Source organism: Pleurodeles waltl, chromosome 6 (genome assembly GCF_031143425.1).
Source record: "Pleurodeles waltl isolate 20211129_DDA chromosome 6, aPleWal1.hap1.20221129, whole genome shotgun sequence".
NCBI lineage: Eukaryota > Metazoa > Chordata > Amphibia > Caudata > Salamandridae > Pleurodeles > Pleurodeles waltl.
The window spans coordinates 428,773,687-428,796,363 of record NC_090445.1 but is presented as its reverse complement, the minus strand read 5'-3'; the positions used below and the strand labels follow the sequence as shown (position 1 = coordinate 428,796,363).

Here is a 22,677-nt window from a genome sequence, read left to right as displayed (position 1 = left end):
TCAATAGATGCAGGTAAGAGATCACATAACAATACTTTTTGTATAGAGCTGAATATCCCAACTTTGTTATTTCTAACCATATAAAGAAGAGGTGACATTGTAAGTTTATTTAGTGAAAATCAATGCATCATCTTCAGCAAATAAGTAAGGCTTTGAACATATAAACACCAAAACAGAATAGCTGAACTCACAGTCTTATTACCATATGTCCAACCAACCGTATCTGACAGATTAAAAACAGGAGAAAATGTGTCCAACAGAAAACAATAAAGCCCAATAGCAGAACATGTTTAACAGGACCTAATATGTTAAACTGTGATTTAAGTATCTGACAAGACCCAATAAATCCAACTGACAGAAAACATCTTCAACAAGACCCAATTATTCCAAATGGGAATAAGAAACTCCACCAACGTCCAACAATACCAAATAGCAGCAACCAGGACACAATAACCCAATCTTGTATATGTGAGGAAAGCTCCATAGTTGATCTTATTTTTCGGTCTGAAAGAACTTTGCATTTGTTTAAATGTAGCAAAGAAAGATGCTGAAAACTATTCAAGCTTCATTACATATCTGGCAAAATATGAGATACTGCCCTGTATAGGACAGTCCATATCATCCCTCTGTGCATACTAATGTTTAAAGTACAGTGGGACTGACACCATGGATAATTAAATTTTGCTGGCAATATCCCTGCCTCTACTGAAGGGTAAAAAGTGGCATTATGCATAAAAGGGAATTGTTCAAGTGTTTTAGAGTCCAGCCATTCACTGTTGGGATGTGGATTATTTGTGAAAATAAGGTTGCTGCTTTTGTATAGCTCAAGGTTGATGTGTTTTCATCTGTAATATCTGTCAACGCTAGTCAACACCTTTTGATTGACATCACATGCATCCTTTTTAGGTCACAACCTACCAGACAACACAGCTGCCTGGTATGCTTAAGACAGCTTGGGGACATTCAGAAAGTTGACCTAGAATAACATTCTACACGTTGATCACCATTGCCTGTGTGGTTTGTATTTCACACTTTGTGGCTTTCTATTTGCTGGCTTTATTTGCTTTAGGATCTCCAGGTTCAGTTTGTCCCTCCCATTGCCTAATCTGTGTTTACTGTATTTGTCCACAAACTTACTTTCTGTAAACAGGCCTTTAAATCTTGTTTTCATCTTGTCACATTTGCTGTACATTCAAAGACGGAGGTAAAATGTCAGGCTCTCTCTTATAGGAAGCTTGGTGTTTATTTTTCTTTCTCTGACTTACAAGGGAGACAATTTAAGCAACAATCCTGCTGAGCACCCATGTAGGACGTAAAGGCCTTTTTTCTAGCACACTACAAAAAATGAACTGTGCTGATGTTTAGAATATATCACAAACGAAGCACAATTTCTTTGTAATTCTGAAGTGTGGTGAAAACAAATATTCAAGACATCAATACACTAGATGATGATATTTGCACACATTATCGTTTATGTGCAGTAAAATTGTATGTCGGTGCAAAAGTAATGGCCATTTCAATTGAACTGTGTTTCGACAATGGCAGTGTGCTAGCACACCATGCATACATCACACTATGCCACTCCACTCAAATTAACTCAATAAACACCACCCCACTCCACCCTAATCTACTGCACTCCACTCAAATCTACACCACTCTGCTCCTATCTACCTCAGTGTACCCCACTTCACTGTAATCTACCCAATCCACTCCACTCCAAAGTAAAGCCACAAGCCCACGTCTCCCCTGCCTTGAAAGCACTACATTAGTTACTGGTTGCCAGAAGATCCAACTTGGTGCTGTTTTGTATCATCCACAAACCTATACATGGAACAGGACCACTTTTCATTAGAGACATATTAACCACATACATTCAACAAAAAAAACCTCTGCTCAAGATTGACACCCCACTTTAACACACCACCATACAAGGAAAAGACAATAGGTGTTACATCCTTCTCTGTTCAAGCAGCCACACTATGGAATTCATTACCCCCAAATATAACATCAACTGATAACTATCTTGTCTTCATAAGCCTACTCAAGAGTTGGATCCTTCCTTCATAACCGCCATATCGAAACAGCAATTGACTGCATATGCCTGTGTTGATAAATATTTCTGATTCTAGATATGTTTAGTTCTTTAAGAAATATGTATAGTTACTATTTCATAATGATAAAATACACTCATACTCTTTAAGCCTGTTTAACAAATGTATTTTTTTCCTGGTTAAATGTATATGTGTGTGTGTATGTGTGCATATGTATATGTGTATACATATATATGTGTATATTATTCTATGCTTAACATGTTCATATGTCATTGCATAGATCCTAGATAAGTTGTTATATTAGATACTCATGAATCCTTGCTTTCTTTTGTATATCATAATGAGCAATGTTATCTATTTTAACAGCAAGCATTTCGCTATTGAAAAATTGAGGAAAGATGAATGTTAGAAAAGTACACTTATAAATTAACATCAAATTTTGCAAATCTTGAAAGCCTGTGTTTATACAATACAACTTGACATCTCATATTATTATACCCATTATTATATTCCTTACACACATAGGTGGTCATTCTGACCTCGGCGGTAAAAGGCGCCTACGGCCGGTCAGAAATCCTCCATAATCCCGCCGCGGTCGCGGAAACCCGCCACGGTCATTCTGACCCGCAGCAGCCAAACCTCCGAAAATCCGACAGCCACAACAGACCGCCAGACCAGCGGTCGGCGGAAAAGTGGAGGTGACAAAACCTCCACCGTCACGCCAACAGAAATACGCCCATGCCATTACGACCCACGAATCCACGCGGCGGTCTTTCAAACGCGGTTTTCCATTGGCGGGACACACCGCCGCGGTCAGAATACACACAAACGAACAAAACTCAGCCACATTGGCCGATTTGAATTCCACACACCTGGTACACATACACACACCACTCCCACACACACAATACAATATAAAACACACACCCACATCACCCACAAACCCCTACGACCAAAAATTCAGAAAGAAGGCCAGAGCGAGACACCACCATCCACAAACTAGCAGCCACAGCCACTCAACACCATCACCCACACAATATCCACACACAAAACAACACACACCACCACACTCAACACACTTAACTACACATACTCCACCCCACACATCATACACACCACCCCATGGCACCCCAAAGACAACCCCGCTTCTCAGACGAAGAACTCAGGGTCATGGTGGAGGAAATCGTTCGGGTAGAGCCCCAGCTGTTCGGCACACAGATCCAATACACCAGCATTGCCCGGAGGACGGAGCTATGGCAGAGGATTGTCAACAGGGTCAACGCTGTGGGACAGCACCCCAGAAATCGTGAAGACATCAGGAAGCGATGGAACGACCTACGGGGGAAGGTGCGTTCCATGGTATCCAGGCACAACATCGCCGTGCAGAAGACTGGCGGAGGACCCCCACCTCAACCCCCACAATTTACAACATGAGAGGAGGAAGTCTTGAACATCCTGCATCCTGACGGCCTCGCAGGAGTCGGCGGAGGAATGGATACTGGTAAGTTGAAGCTTCAATACTGCTTCCCCCCCACCTGCATGCCAAATCATATCCCAACCCTCACCCCCATCCTCGAACCCCACCCCCACCCCCATCCTCACCACCACCCTCACCCCCACCACCATCCTCACCCCCACCACCATCCTCACCCCCACCCCCAGCACACCTATTCCCTGCCAATGTCTCACCATCACAACCCACACATCCCAAAACCTAGGCCTGCATGCGTCCACTAAGCATGGACACCCATCACCAAAGCATGCCCAATGCATATACACATCCCCCCCACAAGCCACCCTCACCAAAGCCCCCACACACGAATGCCAGCACTTGGGGACACGGGAACCCACAGATACACCCATATGGCACACATTGAAACTATAACCATACCTCTATACCCCTGCAGGACCCGACCGTCAACACACCGCCACGGAGGGCCCAGAATTCTCCACACCCCCCACCCAAGAGGCCGTCGGCGATGACAGCAGCTCTGTCGACCTGGACACCGATGACCAGCCCGGACCATCGGGGACCTCTGGACAGTCGGTTCCCCTCACACAGGCACAGGCCACTACAGACCCAAACCCCTCTGGGAACACCAGCACAGCTCCCACCCAGCGGGCCCATGCCTCTGTCTCCAGGGCGCGTCAATCTGCGGTGTGTCTACCACTACAGGGCACCCAGGATAACCCACCACCCCAACAACAACAGGGACCTGGGGGCAGTGGTAGTGGGCACACCGGCCAGGGGGCAGAGGCCCAGGGAAACAGGGCAACTCGGAGGGCAGCTGTGCGACAGGGGGGGGACGGGCCCAGGGAACCCACTCTCCACGAGGCCCTCACCACCATCATGGGAGCATACAACCGCTCCCAGGAGACGATGGCGACGGTACTGGCCCGGTTCCAGGAGATCCAGGTACTGCAGGAGGAACACTATCGGGGGTACAGGGAGGACATCAGAGCCCTCACCTCCACCCTGGTTACCATGGTAGGGCTGCTGCAGGACCTCATCAACACCAGGACGGACACTCAACAGCAACAAAGGGCCCCTGCCACTAGCCTGGACCAAGAACAGCCAACCACCTCCGCCGGCGCTAGTGGACAGGAGGCCCCCGCACAACAGCAGCCCACCAGACCCCCACCTCCTGCAGGAGAAGAACCACCCCGCAAGAGGGCCCTGAGATCTCGCAAGAAGACAGAGTAGGATGTCAAGACCCCCGCCAGCAAAGGATACCACCTGATGTCATCCCACTGTCCCACATTGTCACCCTGTCCATCCTTGAACTGCCCATGCTCCATCTCTCCACAGGCCTCTGGACAATGCACCTGTGTGACTGTTACTCTGGACTCTGCCATGGACATTCCTTCACCATAGCCCCCACCCACTTGAAACCACCCATCCCATTTTGAGCACTGAAATAAACACCTATTTTGCACAAAACTATCTGGAGTCTGGCTGTGATTTCAAAATTTTGTAATTGACATGACAGTGCAAATATGTCCTTGTACATAGTGAAGTCAACAAACAGCTGCCACAAAGCTGTAGTCCATGGGGAAACGAAGCACAGGACTCGTAGTGGGGACCCCAGATCTGAAATAGGGAGGGAAAAGCCACAACTCAGTCATCATACACTGGGGCAAATAGACAGGCAGCAGAGATGCAGGAGAGTAGTTCACATTTACTAAATTATGTTTGAATTGTTACCTGTGTCCTATTGGAAGTACTGTTCAATGATTCTGTCCCTGTTGTCTGTTTCAGCCCTGTCGTCTTCCTCCTCGTCACTCTCCACAGGTTCCACCGCTGCCACAACACCACCGTCTCGACCATCCTCCTGCAGGAAAGGCACCTGGCGGCGCAAAGCCAGGTTGTGAAGCATGCAGCAGGCCACGATGATGTGACACACCTTCTTAGGTGAGTACATTAGGGATCCACCGGTCATATGCAGGCACCTAAACCTGGCCTTTAGGAGGCCAAAGGTGCGTTCGATCACCCTCCTAGTACGCCCATGGGCCTCATTGTACCGTTCCTCTGCCCTGGTCCGGGGATTCCTTACTGGGGTCAGTAGCCACGACAGGTTGGGGTACCCAGAGTCCCCCAATAGCCATACACGGTGTCTCTCTAGCTGTTCCATCACGTAAGGGATGCTGCTATTCCTCAGGATGTAGGTGTCATGCACTGACCCTGGGAATTTGGCATTTACATGCGAGATGTACTGGTCAGCCAAACACACCACCTGGATGTTCATGGAATGGTAATTTTTTCTGTTCCTGTACACCTGCTCCCTGTCTCTTGGGGGAACCAAAGCCACATGGGTCCCATCAATGGCACCAATGACGTTGGGAATATGTCCAAGGGTGTAGAAATCACCCTTCACTGTAGCCAATTCGCCCACCTCAGGGAAAATGATGTAGCTCCTCACGTATTTCATCAGGGCAGACAACACTCTGGATAACACCTTCGAAAACATGGGCTGAGACATCCCAGAAGCAATTCCCACTGTTGTCTGAAATGACCCACTTGCCAAGAAATGGAGTACTGACAGGACCTGCACCAGAGGGGGAATCCCTGTGGGTTGGCGGATGGGGGACATCAGGTCGGGCTCCAGCTGGGCACACAGTTCATGGATAGTGGCACGGTCAAGACGGTAGGTCAGGATAATGTGGCGTTCTTCCATTGTCGACAGGTCCACCAGCGGTCGGTACACGGGAGGATTCATCCGTCTCCTCGCCAAACCCAGCGGACGGTGCCTAGGAAGGACAACATGGAGCACACAGTCAAGCAACCCACAGGTACGTACTCACAGCTAGCACAGTAAACGATTCTCTATGCAGTGAATGGCGTGTCTGAGTGGCTATGCAAGGCCTAGGCCTGTGTGACGCAGTTGAAATTGAGCCATGTGGACCCTCGAAATGGCGGCTGCCTGACCTGTGAAGTGTGACAATGGGATTTGAGGTCAATGCGCTGGCGTGGCACACCGCGGCGGTCAGCAGTCGAAGACCGCGGCGCGAAGCCGCATTGGTTAACATTGAAGCCTATGGGTTTCAGGAGCCAATGGCGAAGGGCGCCGGCGGTGGCGGTACGCACCGCCGCGGTACGCACCGCCGCGGACGTGACCGCCATTTTCTATCTACTTATCCACTTGCGACTTGAACTTTCACAGGAGAGGACCTATACTGCAAGTGTTGCTGTGACCTCGGTCTGGAAGGGACAATGGCTGCTGCGACTGGGGAAAGGGCCCCTGCCTTCACTGGAGAGGAGTTGGAGAAACTTGTGGATGGGGTCCTCCCCCAGTATGCGCTACTCTACGGTCCTCCAGACCAACAAGTGAGTTTAATTCAATATGGATTTGGGGCCACTGGCTGGCTTGGGGGCCTGGCGGGGATGGGGGGGCATGTTGGGCCTGGCGGGGGGCATGGCGGGGGGCCTGGCGGGGATGGGGGGCATGTCGGGGCTGGCGGGGGCCTGGCGGGGGGCCTGGCGGGGATGGGGGGCATGTTGGGGCTGGCGGGGGGCCTGGCGGGGATGGGGGGCATGTTGGGGCTGGCGGGGGGCATGGCGGGGGGCCTGGCGGGGATGGGGGGCATGTTGGGGCTGGCGGGAGGCCTGGCGGGGGGCCTGGCGGGGATGGGGGGCATGTTGGGGCTGGCGGGGGGCCTGGCGGGGATGGGGGGCATGTTGGGGCTGGCGGGGGGCATGGCGGGGGGCCTGGCGGGGATGGGGGGCTTGTTGGGGCTGGCGGGGGGCCTGGCGGGGGGCCTGGCGGGGATGGGGGGCATGTTGGGGCTGGCGGGGGCATGGCGGGGGCATGGCGGGGGCATGGCGGGGGGCCTGGCGGGGATGGGGGGCGTTGGGCCACTGGCAACGAAAATGCAGACAAACTTGAACGTGGTATTTCTCCCTCCCTGTACGTGTCACATAGGTCCGCGCCCATGAGAAGATCGGGATTTGGCGTGCCATCGCCAAGGAAGTCCGGACCCTGGGGGTCCACCATCGACGGGGCACCCACTGCCGCAAGAGGTGGGAGGACATCCGCCGCGGGACCAAGAAGACCGCTGAGTCTCTGCTGGGGATGGCCTCCCAACGTAGGCGGGGTGCCTGCCGTCAACTGACCCCCCTGATGTTCCGGATCCTGGCGGTGGCCTACCCTGATTTGGATGGGCGCGTGAGGGCAGCACAGCAGACACAAGGGGGTGAGTCCAAGCATTATCTACTCTGTTGTCGCGCAGTGGAGGTGTCTGGGTGGGGGAGGAGGGCTGTGGGTCCCCCTAGGCCAGGGCGATATCTGTAGGCTGGGCACCCCCGTAAGCCCCTGTGTCCCCAGCCACCACCCTCAGTAGTGTGTCAGTACAGCCATCCCTGGGCAGTGTCATCCATGGGTGCAGTTGTCAACTCTAGGCGTGTAGGGCATGTTCCACGGAATGCGTAGCGGACCCCAAGTGCGCAACTTAGTGCAGGGGGCATCTGTGTCTGTCATGTCCGCTAACTGTACCGGAGATCCATGTACTCAATATCCCTTTATTTCTCTCTCCCCCCCCCTTTTTGTTTGTCTTTCTGTGCTTGTGTGCATCAGCATCATCAGGTGGAGGAGAAGTGGCATCGGGGCAGGAGGGAGCTGCATCTCACATGGCCCAGGAGGGCCATGCCACAGAGTCTGACTGGACCAGTGAGACGGAGGGCGAGGGGAGCACCACAACGGGGACGACTGGACCCTGCAGCGACACGGACACGTCCTCGGAAGGGAGCTCCCTTGCGGGGGTGGCACCATCCGTGCCCCCCGCCATTACAGGTACAGCCGCCACCCAGCGCACCATCTCCGCCCTCCCAGCAGCCCCTCAGCGTTCGCCCCGTGCCCGCTCTGCCAGGAAGCCGGGCATCTCCTTCGCCCCAGGCACCTCAGGCCCTGCCCCTGTTACCCCCGCTGCCCTCAGTGCGGAGCTCATTGACCTCGTGAGGACGCTCATTGTTGGGCAGACTACCCTTTTGAATGCCATCCAGGGGGTGGAGAGGGAGGTTCATCGCAGCAATGCGTACCTGGAGGGCATTCATTCGGGTCAGGCTGCCCATCAGCGATCGTTCCAGGCTCTGGCCTCAGCACTGACGGCAGCCATTGTCCCTGTCTCCTGCCTCCCTCTACTAACTCCCTCCTCCCAGTCTCCTGTTCCTCTGCCTGTCCCACCCACACCATCAGACCAGCCTGCACACACCTCAACACCCAAGAGAAGCTCATCCAAACATAAGCACCACAGATCACGCAGACATTCACACACGCAACATTCCGATGCAGACATGCCAACAGTCACTACCACCTCTGTGACCCCCACCTCCTCGTATCCCTCCTCCCTCCCTGTGACGTCTACACTCACACCTCCATTCACCTCACCATCAGCCAGTGTTTCCATCACCAGCACACCCTCCAGTCCAGTCCGCACACGTGCAGTCACCACCCCCACTGCCATTTACACGTCCCCTGTGTCCTCTCCCACTGTGTCTGTCACCCCCTCTTCCACACCACACAAACGCAGCCACCCACCCACCCAACAGCCATCCACCTCACGACAGCCTATCCCTCCTGCACCTGCACCCAAAGACAGCAAACGTGACTCACCTACAACCACATCCTCTCCCTCCACTCCCATTCCCACTGTACCTACCACTCTCCATTGTCCCAAGAAACTCTTCCTCGCCACTGCTAACTTCTTTCCTGACCCTGAGCCCCCCCCTCCTTCTCGTCGGGGTAAGAAGAGCACCTCAGCCACCACCAGCCCTGCAGCCCCCTTGACAAGGGTGCAGGGGTATTGGAGCCCACCAGCCCGCATGTCTGGATCTTCGCCCAGCAGCAAGGGGACAGCCAGCCCACCCCCTGGGAAGAGGAGCAGAAGGCGGAAGGGGCGCCGCAGGAGCCCGGCTTCTACATCCCCCCCGGACACCACCCAGACACAGTCACCAGCCACAGCTCCAAAGGGAGGAAAGGGCCACAGACTCCCGACTAAGGAGGGCAAGGGCAGCAAGTCGGAGAGGTCAGGCTGCAGGCCTGCTGCCCAGGAGGAGCACACCACCCCCATAGCCGCTGGACAGGGAGGACCCAGCCCAGCTGGCCAGGAGGGCCCCACCACCCACAGCCCAGGTGGGCATTGAAGGAGCACCATCCCCGCTGCCCAGGAGGGCACCACCAGGCAATGAACAGTTGGCCATAGACCGGCCGCCGTCTCAAGAACCGCTGAACTGGGCCCCGCCGTCTCAAGCACCGCTGAACTGGGCCCCGCCGTCTCAAGCACCGCTGAACTGGGCCCCGCCGTCTCAAGAACCGCTGAACTGGGCCCCGCCGTCTCAAGAACCGCTGAACTGGGCCCGCCGTCTCAAGCACCGCTGAACTGGGCCCCGCCGTCTCAAGCACCGCTGAACTGGGCCCCGCCGTCTCAAGCACCGCTGAACTGGGCCCCGCCGTCTCAAGCACCGCTGAACTGGGCCCCGCCGTCTCAAGCACCGCTGAACTGGGCCCCGCCGTCTCAAGCACCGCTGAACTGGGCCCCGCCGTCTCAAGAACCGCTGAACTGGGCCCCGCCGTCTCAAGCACCGCTGAACTGGGCCCGCCGTCTCAAGCACCGCTGAACTGGGCCCCGCCGTCTCCAGCACCGCTCCGCTGGGGACCGCCGTCTCAAGAACCGCTGAACTGGGCCCCGCCGTCTCCAGCACAGCTCCGCTGGGGACCGCCGTCTCAAGAACCGCTGAACTGGGCCCCGCCGTCTCAAGCACCGCTGAACTGGGCCCCGCCGTCTCAAGAACCGCTGAACTGGGCCCCGCCGTCTCAAGAACCGCTGAACTGGGCCCGCCGTCTCAAGCACCGCTGAACTGGGCCCCGCCGTCTCCAGCACAGCTCCGCTGGGGACCGCCGTCTCAAGAACCGCTGAACTGGGCCCCGCCGTCTCCAGCACAGCTCCGCTGGGGACCGCCGTCTCAAGAACCGCTGAACTGGGCCCTTCAAGGCAAGACCCGCTGAACTGGGCCCTTCAAGGCAAGACCCGCTGAACTGGGCCCTTCAAGGCAAGAAGCGCTGAACTGGGCCCTTCAAGGCAAGAAGCGCTGGCCCTTTGGCAGACGTGGCAGGGCAGGATCTGTCTCGGGCAGGGCTGCAGGATGTCCTCTGGCCAACATGCCTCCTCCAGTGGCAGTGGAGTCTGTTATGGACTGTTTGGACTGTGGCTTTGCTCTCCCCAGGATGGCCCAGTGGGCAGGCCAACCACTGTATGGACTGTATGGACTGTGGCTTTGCTCTCCCCAGGATGGCCCAGTGGGCAGGCCACCCACTGTATGGACTGTATGGACTGTGGCTTTGCTCTCCCCAGGATGGCCCAGTGGGCAGGCCACCCACTGTATGGACTGTATGGACTGTGGCTTTGCTCTCCCCAGGATGGCCCAGTGGGCAGGCCACCCACTGTATGGACTGTATGGACTGTGGCTTTGCTCTCCCCAGGATGGCCCAGTGGGCAGGCCACCCACTGTATGGAATGTATGGACTGTGGCTTTGCTCTCCCCAGGATGGCCCAGTGGGCAGGCCACCCACTGTATGGAATGTATGGACTGTGGCTTTGCTCTCCCCAGGATGGCCCAGTGGGCAGGCCACCCACTGTATGGACTGTATGGACTGTGGCTTTGCGCAGTACTCACCGATGTCTTCCGCGCCGCCGGGCGTGCTCCTGGTACAGGAGCAGGTATAGGAGTGCGGGGATGACCTGCAACTCGGGTTCCATACTGCCGGAATCTCGCGTGGAGTGCGTAGAGGTGAGCGTTTTCCCGTCCGTAGTCTGTTTCCGCCGTGTTTTTATCGGCGGTGCTCCCGCCCCGGAAAAGGTGGCGGATTGGTGGGTCGTGATAGGGTGGGCGGTACATTGTCTGCCGCCTGGCTGTTGGCGGGGACCGCCGCGCTGTTTGTTTGTTCCGCCGTGGCGGGCGGAGTGTTAATGCGGCGGGCTGTGTTGGCGGTTCCCGCCAGGGTCAGAATTGCATATTTTGGACCGCCGGCCTGTTGGCGGGTTGGCCGCCGCATTATCACCGACCGCCAGGGTCAGAATGAGGGCCATATTCCCTTAATATGTATTACATATCTATTTATTTATTACTCTAGTCCTACTGCACTAGAGAAAAACATTAAATAAATAAAAAATAAAAATAATAATAAATACAATTTAAAAAAAAGGAAAAACAATATGAAATAAAATGTACTCTCTTGTAAGCTTTACTCTGTCCTCCCTTCACAGTATGTCTCTATTAGTCTGCCCTCCATCCCCACTCTGGCTCATTCCAAACCCATTCTAGTACTTTGATCTCCAAAATAACTGCCTAAGCTCTTCTCTCCTTTTACCGCATCTAGCTCACCCCAAACCTCAGATCTATGATCTCCCTAACAACCCTACTAAATGCTCCCTCATTTCTCACCTTTGACTCATCCAAACCCTTTCTACTACTATGATCTCCCTAACCCCTTTCCACAGACTCTTCCCTCCTCCATCTCTCCTTTACTCATCCTATTACGATAAACTCCCAATTAACACTTTTGGATTTGTCCCTCCTCTATCCCTCCATTACAATAGTCAATCCAACTAACAAACTCACCTATCCTCCGCTCAAATTAACTCATACTAATACTGTACTCATATTTCCAAGTACTAATCTACCACTAATTGCTCTTGGGTTCCGGAGTAGCGTGATACTCGCTGAAAAGCACTCCCACGCCTCGTCAGGGGTAGTAAGCACTATATAAATACAATTACCTCAATCCAACCCACTTTAAACTACCCAAATCAGCTCCAACCTACCCCACTTTAATCTACTCCACTCCAATCTACCCCACTCAACTCCAAACTCCACTGCAATCTATCCAACTTCTCTCCACTCCATTCTCCCCACTCCACTCTGCCCCACTCTCCCACAATCTACCCCACTCCAATCTACCCCACTCCAGTCTGCCACACTCCTATCTAGCCGAATCCAATTAGCTCCATTCTACGCCACCCAATCTATCCATCTCCATCCTACCCTTGATCTACCACACTCCATTCTACTCTACCCAATCTACCCACTCCTCTCCACCCCAAACTACCCTACTCCAGTCTATCCCATCCAATTCACCCCACTCCAATCCACCTAACCCCTCCCAATCCATTCCACAGTACTCTAGCCAACTCCACTCCATCCTGGTCCACTCAATGCACCCCACTCCACTCAAATCTACAGTGATCTACCCCACTCATACGTATCTCATGCCAATCTACCACACTCCACCATAATCTACCCCACTCCACTCCAAACTACTCCACTCTACCCCACTCTAATGTACCCCACTCCACTCAAAACAATCCAACTCTACTCTAATCTACCCTGCTCCAATCTCCTCCAATGCGCTGTGCTCCGCTCTTACTCAGTCTATCCCACTTCACTCCAATCTACTCCATTATATCCCAGGCCAATCTACCCCATTCCATTTCAATATACCCCACTCTATCCCACTCCACCCCAATTCAATGCAAAAATGTGTCGCAGGGGCTGGTTGTTTGGATCAATAAACACATGCATTGAGAGCGCATGAATCGTCTTTTGATGGAGACGCGTTTGGATATATATATATGGATATATATATATATATATCTATATGCACACACACACACATACACGTTTTAAATATTAAAATATTTAATATTGAGGATTTACTTTAATATGTTTAACCAAGATGGTACTACTGTTAAAAATGTAATATAATTATAATTTTTGTGGCATTTATTTTAATTTATTTAATTTAAATAAAATGTAATTTTACTCTTCCCATCCCTGGCTCTTAAGAATACTTTACTACCTCTCAACATTCCCCAGCCCTGAACTCTAAAAAGATCCTTACTGCCCCTTCATATCCCTAGAGACTACACAGTCCTAAATCCTAATAACTCATTACAACCCAAACAAGCATTTGCAATGCAATAGGTCTCACATTTACTTGAGTTGAAGCTATTGGCATTGTAAATGTATAACTGGATTTCTTTTGCCACAAATAATTGGTCAACCCTGCTCCATATTTGTGTTGCTTCTGGCACATAATTGCAGTGGCCCTGCATACACCTAAAGGGCTAGCAGGCCTACTGGAATATTTTTTTAAACAAGGCCCTTAAAACACAAACTAATTCCAGGTGCAAAACAAAAGCTCCAGCCACAAGAGAGCTTACAAATACACTGAATGGTGGGATGGCTTATTATTACACAACCTAGTGTGGGGACACAGAGATGCTCTAGACAGAAAGAGCACATTGTGGTGAACACCTTTTGAAGGTGGTCTCATTGTCCTAGGACCACCATAGGCTGAGTTATGAGCTGACATTTTTGTAAAAGAAATGCTCTGCAAATCATTATGGGGCGAATTCAGAGTGTCGCAAATATTGTAATATGTTGAATGTAATGCTCAGAACAGACCCGAGATGACACCACATATAAAATAGCATTTCTAAGAAACATGGTCATGTAATCATATAGTTAGCCTCTAGAGGGCATAACCACATGAAAACGGAATGGCAGAAAATAATGCAGTGCAACCACATATTTAGCCCCTAGAGGGAGTAGTGCATTACACATTTTCAAGACTAGCAGACCTCCTATATTGATATTACAAACAAGAATCTTAAAACACAAACTACTCGTCTGTAAAACAAAAGTTCCAGCCATGAAACAGCTTAAAAAGACACTGAATGGTGGGAGGGGATATTATTTTGGGGGCCCCACTAACCCAGTGTGGGGACCCAGAGAGCACATAGACAGAAAGAGTGTGTCGTGCTGAACGTTTTGGTTGTGGTCCCATTGTTGTAAGACCACCACAGGCTGAGTTATGAGCAAAAAAATGTTGTAGAAGAATGCTTGCAAAGCATTATGAGGTCAGTTTCCCGAGTGCAGTGAATATTGTAGTATTGCCTCTCCCACCGTGTCAGGAAAGCTGCTTTGAGGATTTTTGTGTTTTTTACATAAAGCATTTATCATTTACAGATGTTTTTGTGAAAGCTATGGAGCGTGAAGGGGAGAGCCAAAAGAAATTACTCTGATTAGGTAACAGTGTGAACAATATGACCAGTGCTTCATTATCACCAATGGGAGTTTGCGCTGCTGTTCTGCACTGTTCGCCTGTGAGCGCCATGGAGCATGAAGGTAAGAGACAAAACAAAAAAATATTTTGCCCACGCTGAAGAATATTGGCAGTCATGCAATAATCCACGTAACAGGGTCAGTCTGCAAGGCGGTAACAAAACCATCCCAAGGTGGGACAAACGTAAAGCATTTACCAATGACATTAAGGGATTTTTTTACAAGGCAAGCCCACGAACGAGCAAAAGGGATGGGTATGAAATGGCCGTGGTTAAAAGCCCACAGAATATTTACACCAGGTCAAAAAGTGCTTGCACACTTGACCTAAAAGTAACCCATCTTGGATCCTACAAACCCTTTGCCACCAATCCCTGAATTATAAAAACTCATAATCATTCATGACAACAACCTAGTCCTGAACCATAAAAACGAGCTATGCCTGAACACTAAAAACTACTCCAAAAAAAACCATGGGAAGAGCATTTTTTGTTTTGCTAATAACTAAAATTTAAGGTGCCATTCGAAGAATCTTTACAAAACCTTCCAAAAAATAAGTTTATGCACCTCAGCTCATCTTGGAAAGTTTAGGGGTGGATCGTCAAGGTGGGCTAAGAAAAAGAAGGAGGCCCTAAACGTCACTTTCCAATGTTGATTCCCATAGGAAATTTTGGAAAGCGATACAAAAAAGGTGGCAGAAAGAGGGAACTTTACTAATACAAGGAGCGTTTTGTGATTTGGTGTGAATTTGTTCAGCTATTTTTGAGAATTTGTGTTTAATGAGATGCTCAGGGTAGGCGTCAAAGGGTTAAAAATTATAATAGGTGTCTCTCTGAATGGATGGTCTTGCGAGACTCCCATAGTATTGTAAATTAGAAACAAAATAAAAAGAGTGATCTGATTGGCCAAGGAAGCTTTTTCCCCAACATCATCATCGTCACACGAGATATGATTGGTTGGCCGCACTTTGACTAGAAATGTTAGGGCCGCTGCTACAAGACACAGGGGCTTGGCCCTACAGCAAAACCACCACGACATTCTCTGCGGCCGGGGGGTTGTGTGGCCTCTACAGCTAGGTGCTGCCAAGCCCTGAGACCAACCCCACACCATGCAAGGCGGTGAGCAGCTGGGGGTAGTGTGCCCCTAGGGAATGTGCACAGGGACTGGCTAAAGGTCAGGCCCTGCTGCCAACCCACCACTGCACACAGCTAAAACCAATGCTCAGCAGAGGAGTTGGGAGAACATGAGCTCAAAAAAACCTAGATATTCACTGAAAAAAACATGGGATTACATGACGTTATGTCAGTAAGAATTTATGTTGGTTGACTTTTATTGCTTGCTTTTATTGCCTTTTTTTGGCAGCTTGCACTTTATGGTATGTTAATAAGAGCTTTAGATGTCATTGGTAATGTGATCACTGATGTAATTTAAAATGTCATGAGTAGAGTAATATGTGAAGTCATATGCAGTGCATGATGGGAGCACTAGTTATAATTATCTTATTAAATTATACCTGTTGAATGTCAATGGTGTTTATGGTCTGGCTTGACAGTGCAGCTGTTGCCAAACAATTATGTGAGCATCACTAGAGGCGAACTTTTGCTCCGCCCACATTTTGTGAGCCAGGAATACCTTTGGGCAGAAGTTGCGTGCTTCTACCAAAAAAAATGTGCTTGTTGTCAATGCAACTTGGACCATTTTATGTATCCACCTGCCTAAGCTTGAACTTTCAGGAGCACACACATGGTATTGGAATGTTAATAACGTGTCTGAGATAACAAGATAATTTATGTTGTTATTTTCTGGCAGGAGCACAGATGGAAGAAGGGCAGTCATTAACCTGCATGGATTTTTAGGTCTGACTTGAAAGTGCAACAGACACCTCACATTTTAACCTATACCAATAATATTCACAAGTTCTTTGCTTCCAGACAAATACATATCTATTCCCAAGCTATTTACTTGTAATGCTTTACCATACAACATTCATTCAAGACCAGGCCTACTGGCATTGCCAGTGCTTGTTAAATGTTAGTTTTTGTATCATTTCAGCACCTAAGTATAACACCACTTTAACCTTTGTTTTTAGTCAGTGAATTTCTAGTGCATTAACCAACTGAGCTTTTATTGGCAATATTATATCTTACAATTTGCTGGGTACACATGGATGTCTACAAGTGCCTTACCCCCTTTTAGCTAACTCTAAATGTAATCAGTTACCTTACTTAATTTCAGCTACCATCTGTAATACTTTCCTACCCCATGCAACCTGCCTCCAAGCCTCTACTCCATCTTTCAACTCCTTACCCGACTATTCGCATCCTACTCTGCTTAACCCATCAGTCTCCCTATCACCTCATTCTTACCCACATAACAGTCATCTATCCAATCCCCCGCAACCCTCTTACTCCACCACATCCCTCCCTTACACAACCACCTGTCCCACTCCATAACCACTCCTGCCCTTACCTAAACAATCTTCACCCACCTTACACCACCTTCTACCACAATGCCTCCAATGCCTTGTACCTTTCTGACCACTTTTAACGCTCCCCATCCCAGTCTCACTCTCTCCTAATTCCTCGCACCTTGCCTAATACCTTTCTTTCTTCCCTCTCCATCCTACTACTGTGCTTCATTCGGATGCCTCATACATCACATTCATCACCTTCTTTTGGGCCCATCACCTTGCCTCACCTCATATTCCACTTTATCCTTAGAACACTCCAGAGCCACATACACAGCTTACCAGAAGGTGAAAGCCCATCTCTCTTGCAGCCTCCCCTCCCCGACTAAGCTTCCCTGTATTATAGTCTGTTCCTCCATCCCCTGGCCTCTGTTCACTGTGGACACTCTTCCTTTCATGTGATGCAATACCTCAAACTGCCTTGCATGAATAACTATTTTCCACCGACCTGTTCCCCTCCCATTCTCACCCTATAAAGGTCCTCATGCACCTCCTGGAGCCTTACATTGAGCTTTTTACATCTACCTTAATGCTTATTCCCACTTCCACTCCTACTCCTCAACCCCCACTTACCTTTAACCATCCCCAACCAATCTCTACCGCCCAACTGACTTTCCCTTCATCAGTTTGTCGACCCATAAGGGGCATGCCTGTAACCCGTGGACCAGGGTAAATCGATTTAGAAACAAACAAAAGGTCCATGCGAGGGAAGTGTCAGCCTTGACTTCCACAGCTAAATTCACCCACCCAAAAGGCAGAGTACATCCAAATTAATTGCATGAAAACATTTTCCTCAATTTCTTTGTTAATTTCCTCTAACCATTTTTATTTACTAGCTTTTAATATATATAATTCCTATCTTATTAGCAAACAATATACATGTCAAAAACAAATTTCACTGGTATTGTCCAAATGAAAAATAGCATTCCTAAAATAAGGTGCTCATAAGAGGTGATGGCGCAGTGCAAATGTGAATGGGTGACAAAGTGCATCCCTGAATATTTACAAATATGTACATATAAAACTGTTGCTTACAACCACAGTAAATTACTGACGACGTTACGACCCCAAGGGTAAACCAATTGCCAGCGGATCATCATCAGGACCAAAGGAATACAATAGGAAGCACCCACACCAAGTTACACGAATCAATTTCCTGAAAAAACTGGTATATGAAAACTGTCAGCATATATGAACTCGAGATGAATCTGGCACCTGGCCGCAACTTGTTCAGCAGGCCACAAAAACGTGATGTCAAAAACGTGCTGCGACATCTCTAATCTGGACCCAGTCAGCACCGATTTCGTAAGTGGCCAAGGGGTGAAATCCTGCCTTTTGAGTGGGTGAATTTTTCCGTCTAAGTCAAGGCTGACACTTCCCCCGGACAAAAGGGACCTTTTGTTTGTTTCTGTTTCCCTTCATCAAGGCACATTCAGTGGACAAGAATCACCCTAAATATCTATGAACTGACCTCAGATTCAACTGAAGATCTGTTCTTCACTGAAACCTGGCAAGGTGGTGACGTAGGGCCGAACTGCTATGCGGTCATCCGATTGGAACAGAGACTAAGGACCCTAAGGTGGCCCACAAAGATGAAAGGAGGCATATTCGTTATTACCAGAGAGCCAGACAGACCCCAGTTTTAAGGGTTTTAACATGATCAAATGTAAACCTCTTCTAGTCCACTGTTCCCTATCTGCTACATTCTTCTGCCTATTCAGTAAACCACAGCATTCTCTCGAAGACCTGGACATCTCAACTAACTCAACCTTTGCCATAGAGGCCAAGCATTTCTCCTAACTTGTCTCTGTGCTGACAATTTCAGTGGGACATGCCTTGGAGGTAATCTTCACTCTGCCAGGACTTGTCACAGTAAATTTCCCCATAATGCATTGCAACCCTCACCTCATCTCCTTCTTAGTGAAAAACCTGACAAGAACAACTTCTACAGGAGCACTTGCTGACCTACATACGGACCGTGGAAGATGCTCAACCTTTCAGCATTTGACTCCCATTTCATCATTAATTGATGAATCACTGTTCTGCATCTAGCCCTTGGAAATCCTGGCTCAGAGGTCACAGGGAAGCACCACACACAGAAAGTTAGCAGGTTCTGAGAGGTTAGCTTACTCTCTGCTGTTGCCACTGCCAGGCACCAGACAACCATTTAATTGTTAAGAGTGGAACCATGGGTGGAGACTTCCCCACTTTGTCCTTTGCCTAAACTATTTCCAAGCTTCTTATGTGATGCCAAGAGCCAAGTAGAGGGGCGAAGGGAGGATGTTTTGTCCTCCCTGTGACATGTCAGAGGGATAAAAAGGGAACAAAACGGTCTGAATAAATACTAAATGTTCTGTTTTTTGTTGTCTGGCTCAGTAATTCCAATATAACTCAAGATATCCAATAAATGATCTTCTGATGAGTATAAACTGCAAAGATAGTGTGTTTTGTGCTCAGCCTTGTTTTGAACATGTTTTACTGGGAGGAACTGGGGCATGTCATGGGAAGCACCGTGTCTTACATTCAACCTAACGTGCTACAGTTACACTGATGACACATGGACATCATAAAACTGGAAAACCTTAAGGACTTAGACTCATCAGAACTTGATTGCCACGTTCGAGTCGTTGATTAATGTATGCTGAGCATGTATGCTGAGCAACATCTGAAACCTTGTGCAGGGTGCAGGAAGCAGAGGAGGAAGTGTGTGTGCAGAGCAGGAAGTAGAGATTTGCAGATAAAAAATTAGTGGCATGGCCAAATCTTAACATTTATCAAATAAGATACATATCACAAGCGTAGGTTTGCCCTATTCCATTCCCTCCTACAATTGATCCTGATTTACATTCACAATTAGTCTTGGGACACGGGCACCACTAACATGTTTGTAAACCCGGCTCCCATGGCTCCTGGAACAAAGAGTGTGACAGGGAGACACTATCACTGTGACAGAGGGGAGGGGAACACTGTAGTAGTGAGATGCTTACTGAGACAGAGTGTCAAACACTGGACAAGAAAAACTGACACACATTGAGCAGCGAACCACTTGCAGTGGGTAGGTGCATTCATTGGTTACGGCAATGCATACTCTTATCTCTCTAAACTTCTACACAGACTACTACACTCGTCAAATCAGTGCGCCTCGAACAATTTTCAGTGTGGTGCTGCCATCAATGTTACAGCACTGAAGTAATAGGTGTGTGAAAAATCCAAGTGTCACATAAAGAATACGTGTAGCAGATGAGTCACACCCAGTCAGCAGGACAGTAGTAAGGGTGTAGTATGTACCTCATGGTGCATTTTGGACAGCACTGTTGCAAATATGGTACTGAACTGCGGTGTGGTACTTCATTGTAACTTACAGATAGCACACTTTCCACTGAAATGGCCCAATATTTAGCAATGACATGCAGTTTTACTGGCAAAACTATATAGTGTACAAACGACAATGTGTGGAAACCAGATTTCAGCAGAGATGAATCATTTACAGAGTCATCAAGTTTAGTGTTGTGATTTGGTTTGATACCTTTAAAATCTTTGGTTCCAGCACACTTCACATTTACCAAAAATATAAATGTGCTTCATTTGTTCTTTCCCAACTGCTGATATATTTTGAAATATGTGTACATTTAATTTACAGGTATTTAAATGCTGTTGCGTATTAGGAAAGGGTGTTAGTTTTTTCCTTTCACACTCTAGTAGCCCCGCAAGAGTGTCAGATTTTTCACTTTATAAAATCCTCTAACTTTGTAGTCAAAGAAGGTTAAGTGAACACCCAGCCCTCCATTAAAAGAATAAGCAGCAATTTGACAGAATGCATTGCTTGATGTTTGACCTCAGTCATTGTAAACGTGACAAGCTAAAAGCAATTTTGAAAGATATCTTTATTGATCATTCACCTTCAAAACTCCAGCATGGTTATTATGCTTCAAAGTCCCAGCCCGCTCCACGAGTGTTCTCAGTATTATGCGATCCTCGCAGCGCCGCGACTACCCTCAGCACTATGAGGCCGTGCTAACTACAGAAGTGCGGTTTACAATAATTGATACAGCATCTGGGAACCGTAGTTTTTTCATGAAGGCATTAACCCTTTTTTCAAACTCCTATCTTGTAACTCGTGGAGAGCCTTGAACATCGAAACCACCTTTAATAAAGACTGACACCACGTGGGCGACTTCCTGCTCGCTCCGCAGGGTGCACAAAGGACCAAGAGGCCGCCCCGCCCTGGTGAGGAGCACGCCAACTACTGCAAGGCTTCATACGATCCTTTTAAGAACAAACACAAATCTAACAGGTCACGAGGGAAGGCAAAAACATGGACGCAAAAATAAAGCATTGTGTTAACTTTGTCCTCAAATGTGACGGGTGCTCTTTTTATTGCTTAGTAGCTGTGAAAACAACAGGTGTTACCCTTACGTGGCCCCATGATGCTTATTTATCTCATCGACCTAGAGAGCGTGAAAGGCGAGATCGACCGTCGAAACTATCGACACTAGTTTAACACAGCTCCTGGGCTGTCCCCGCCATCTGTGACCCACCTAATATGCCTCATTCCTTTTACCCTGGTCGGAGATCCCACGACCATCCTCCCAGCCTCCATCTCCATTAAACATTAGTTACCCTTGTTTGAGCTGTGCCCCCGCCAACAACCGCCCCACCAGCCCCGTTTACATCTCTCGTGTGCTTCCTCCCTCCCCATACCCTTATGGCCTATTCTGACCTTCCGGTCTCTGCTAACTTCCGTGACCTGCGACCCTCCTCCCCTGTTTACCCCTTTCTTCTCTACATTGTCCTGTGTCACCACCCGCCCCACCGTGTCTTCATTCCCTTCCGGGGGCGGCTCCCATTCAATACGCTGACCCACCCATTCAGCCCCAGTGCCCCCATTTTTTTTTTACAGTGTGCCCCGGCATCCCCGTGTGCCCACACCCTTTGCCACGGTCCGCTTCATATGCCCTTTGTTTCTTACGCTGGACTGTGCCCCCGTTTCAAACAATGAGCCTTGGCACACCCAACCCCTTGCCATGCCTGCCCTCACCCCCGGCCATGGTCTGCTCCCTGTGCCCGCCTCGTGCTTACCAATGCGCGTGCCCCTGCCAGCCGAACCCCGCCACTGCTTACCCTAGACAGTGCTGGGGAGCTGCACGCAGCCGCCTCTGCTGGAAGGATGTGAGGGCTTCCAGAAAAGTCTTAATGAGGGGTCTGGGTGGTGGGTAGGGCTAGAGAACCTGCCTCAGGGGGAGGATGTGCGGGTCCATGAGAGAAGGGGGGTGGGCTGAAGTGGAAGGTGGGGAGGGGACCAATCAGACCTACTATTGCAGCTGTCCCTGGCTGGCGTCCCCTCGGGCCCCAGGCGTTCACAGGCCCTCTGAAGTTTACCAGTGACTCCGGTCTCTAGTCTGAGGATAGGCGGGGGCCACCGTGGGGTAGGGACGTGGAGTTATAATGGAGGGGGTCCTGGGAACAGGCAGTGAACTGAACTGTGCCTAATCCCAGATTACAAAATACCGCGAGGGGCTCAATACAGTGTGTGCCAAAACTGCACG

The 22,677-nt window shown here is 49.6% G+C and overlaps 1 protein-coding gene across 3 annotated transcripts in view; it reads right to left on the bottom strand.

Annotated features, from left to right (window-relative positions):
* Positions 1–22,408, bottom strand: part of OPTC (opticin) — a 52,832-nt gene extending 30,424 nt beyond the window's left edge. The window contains exon 1 of one of the 3 annotated variants that reach the window (XM_069238444.1): positions 22,211–22,408. The gene's annotated coding sequence lies outside the window, so the exon portion shown is untranslated. Of the gene's footprint in view, positions 1–21,030; positions 21,135–22,210 lie in introns of those variants that run through there. The other 2 variants (XM_069238445.1, XM_069238446.1) reach the window with 2 other exon arrangements.
* Between the last annotated feature and the right edge of the window lie 269 nt (positions 22,409–22,677).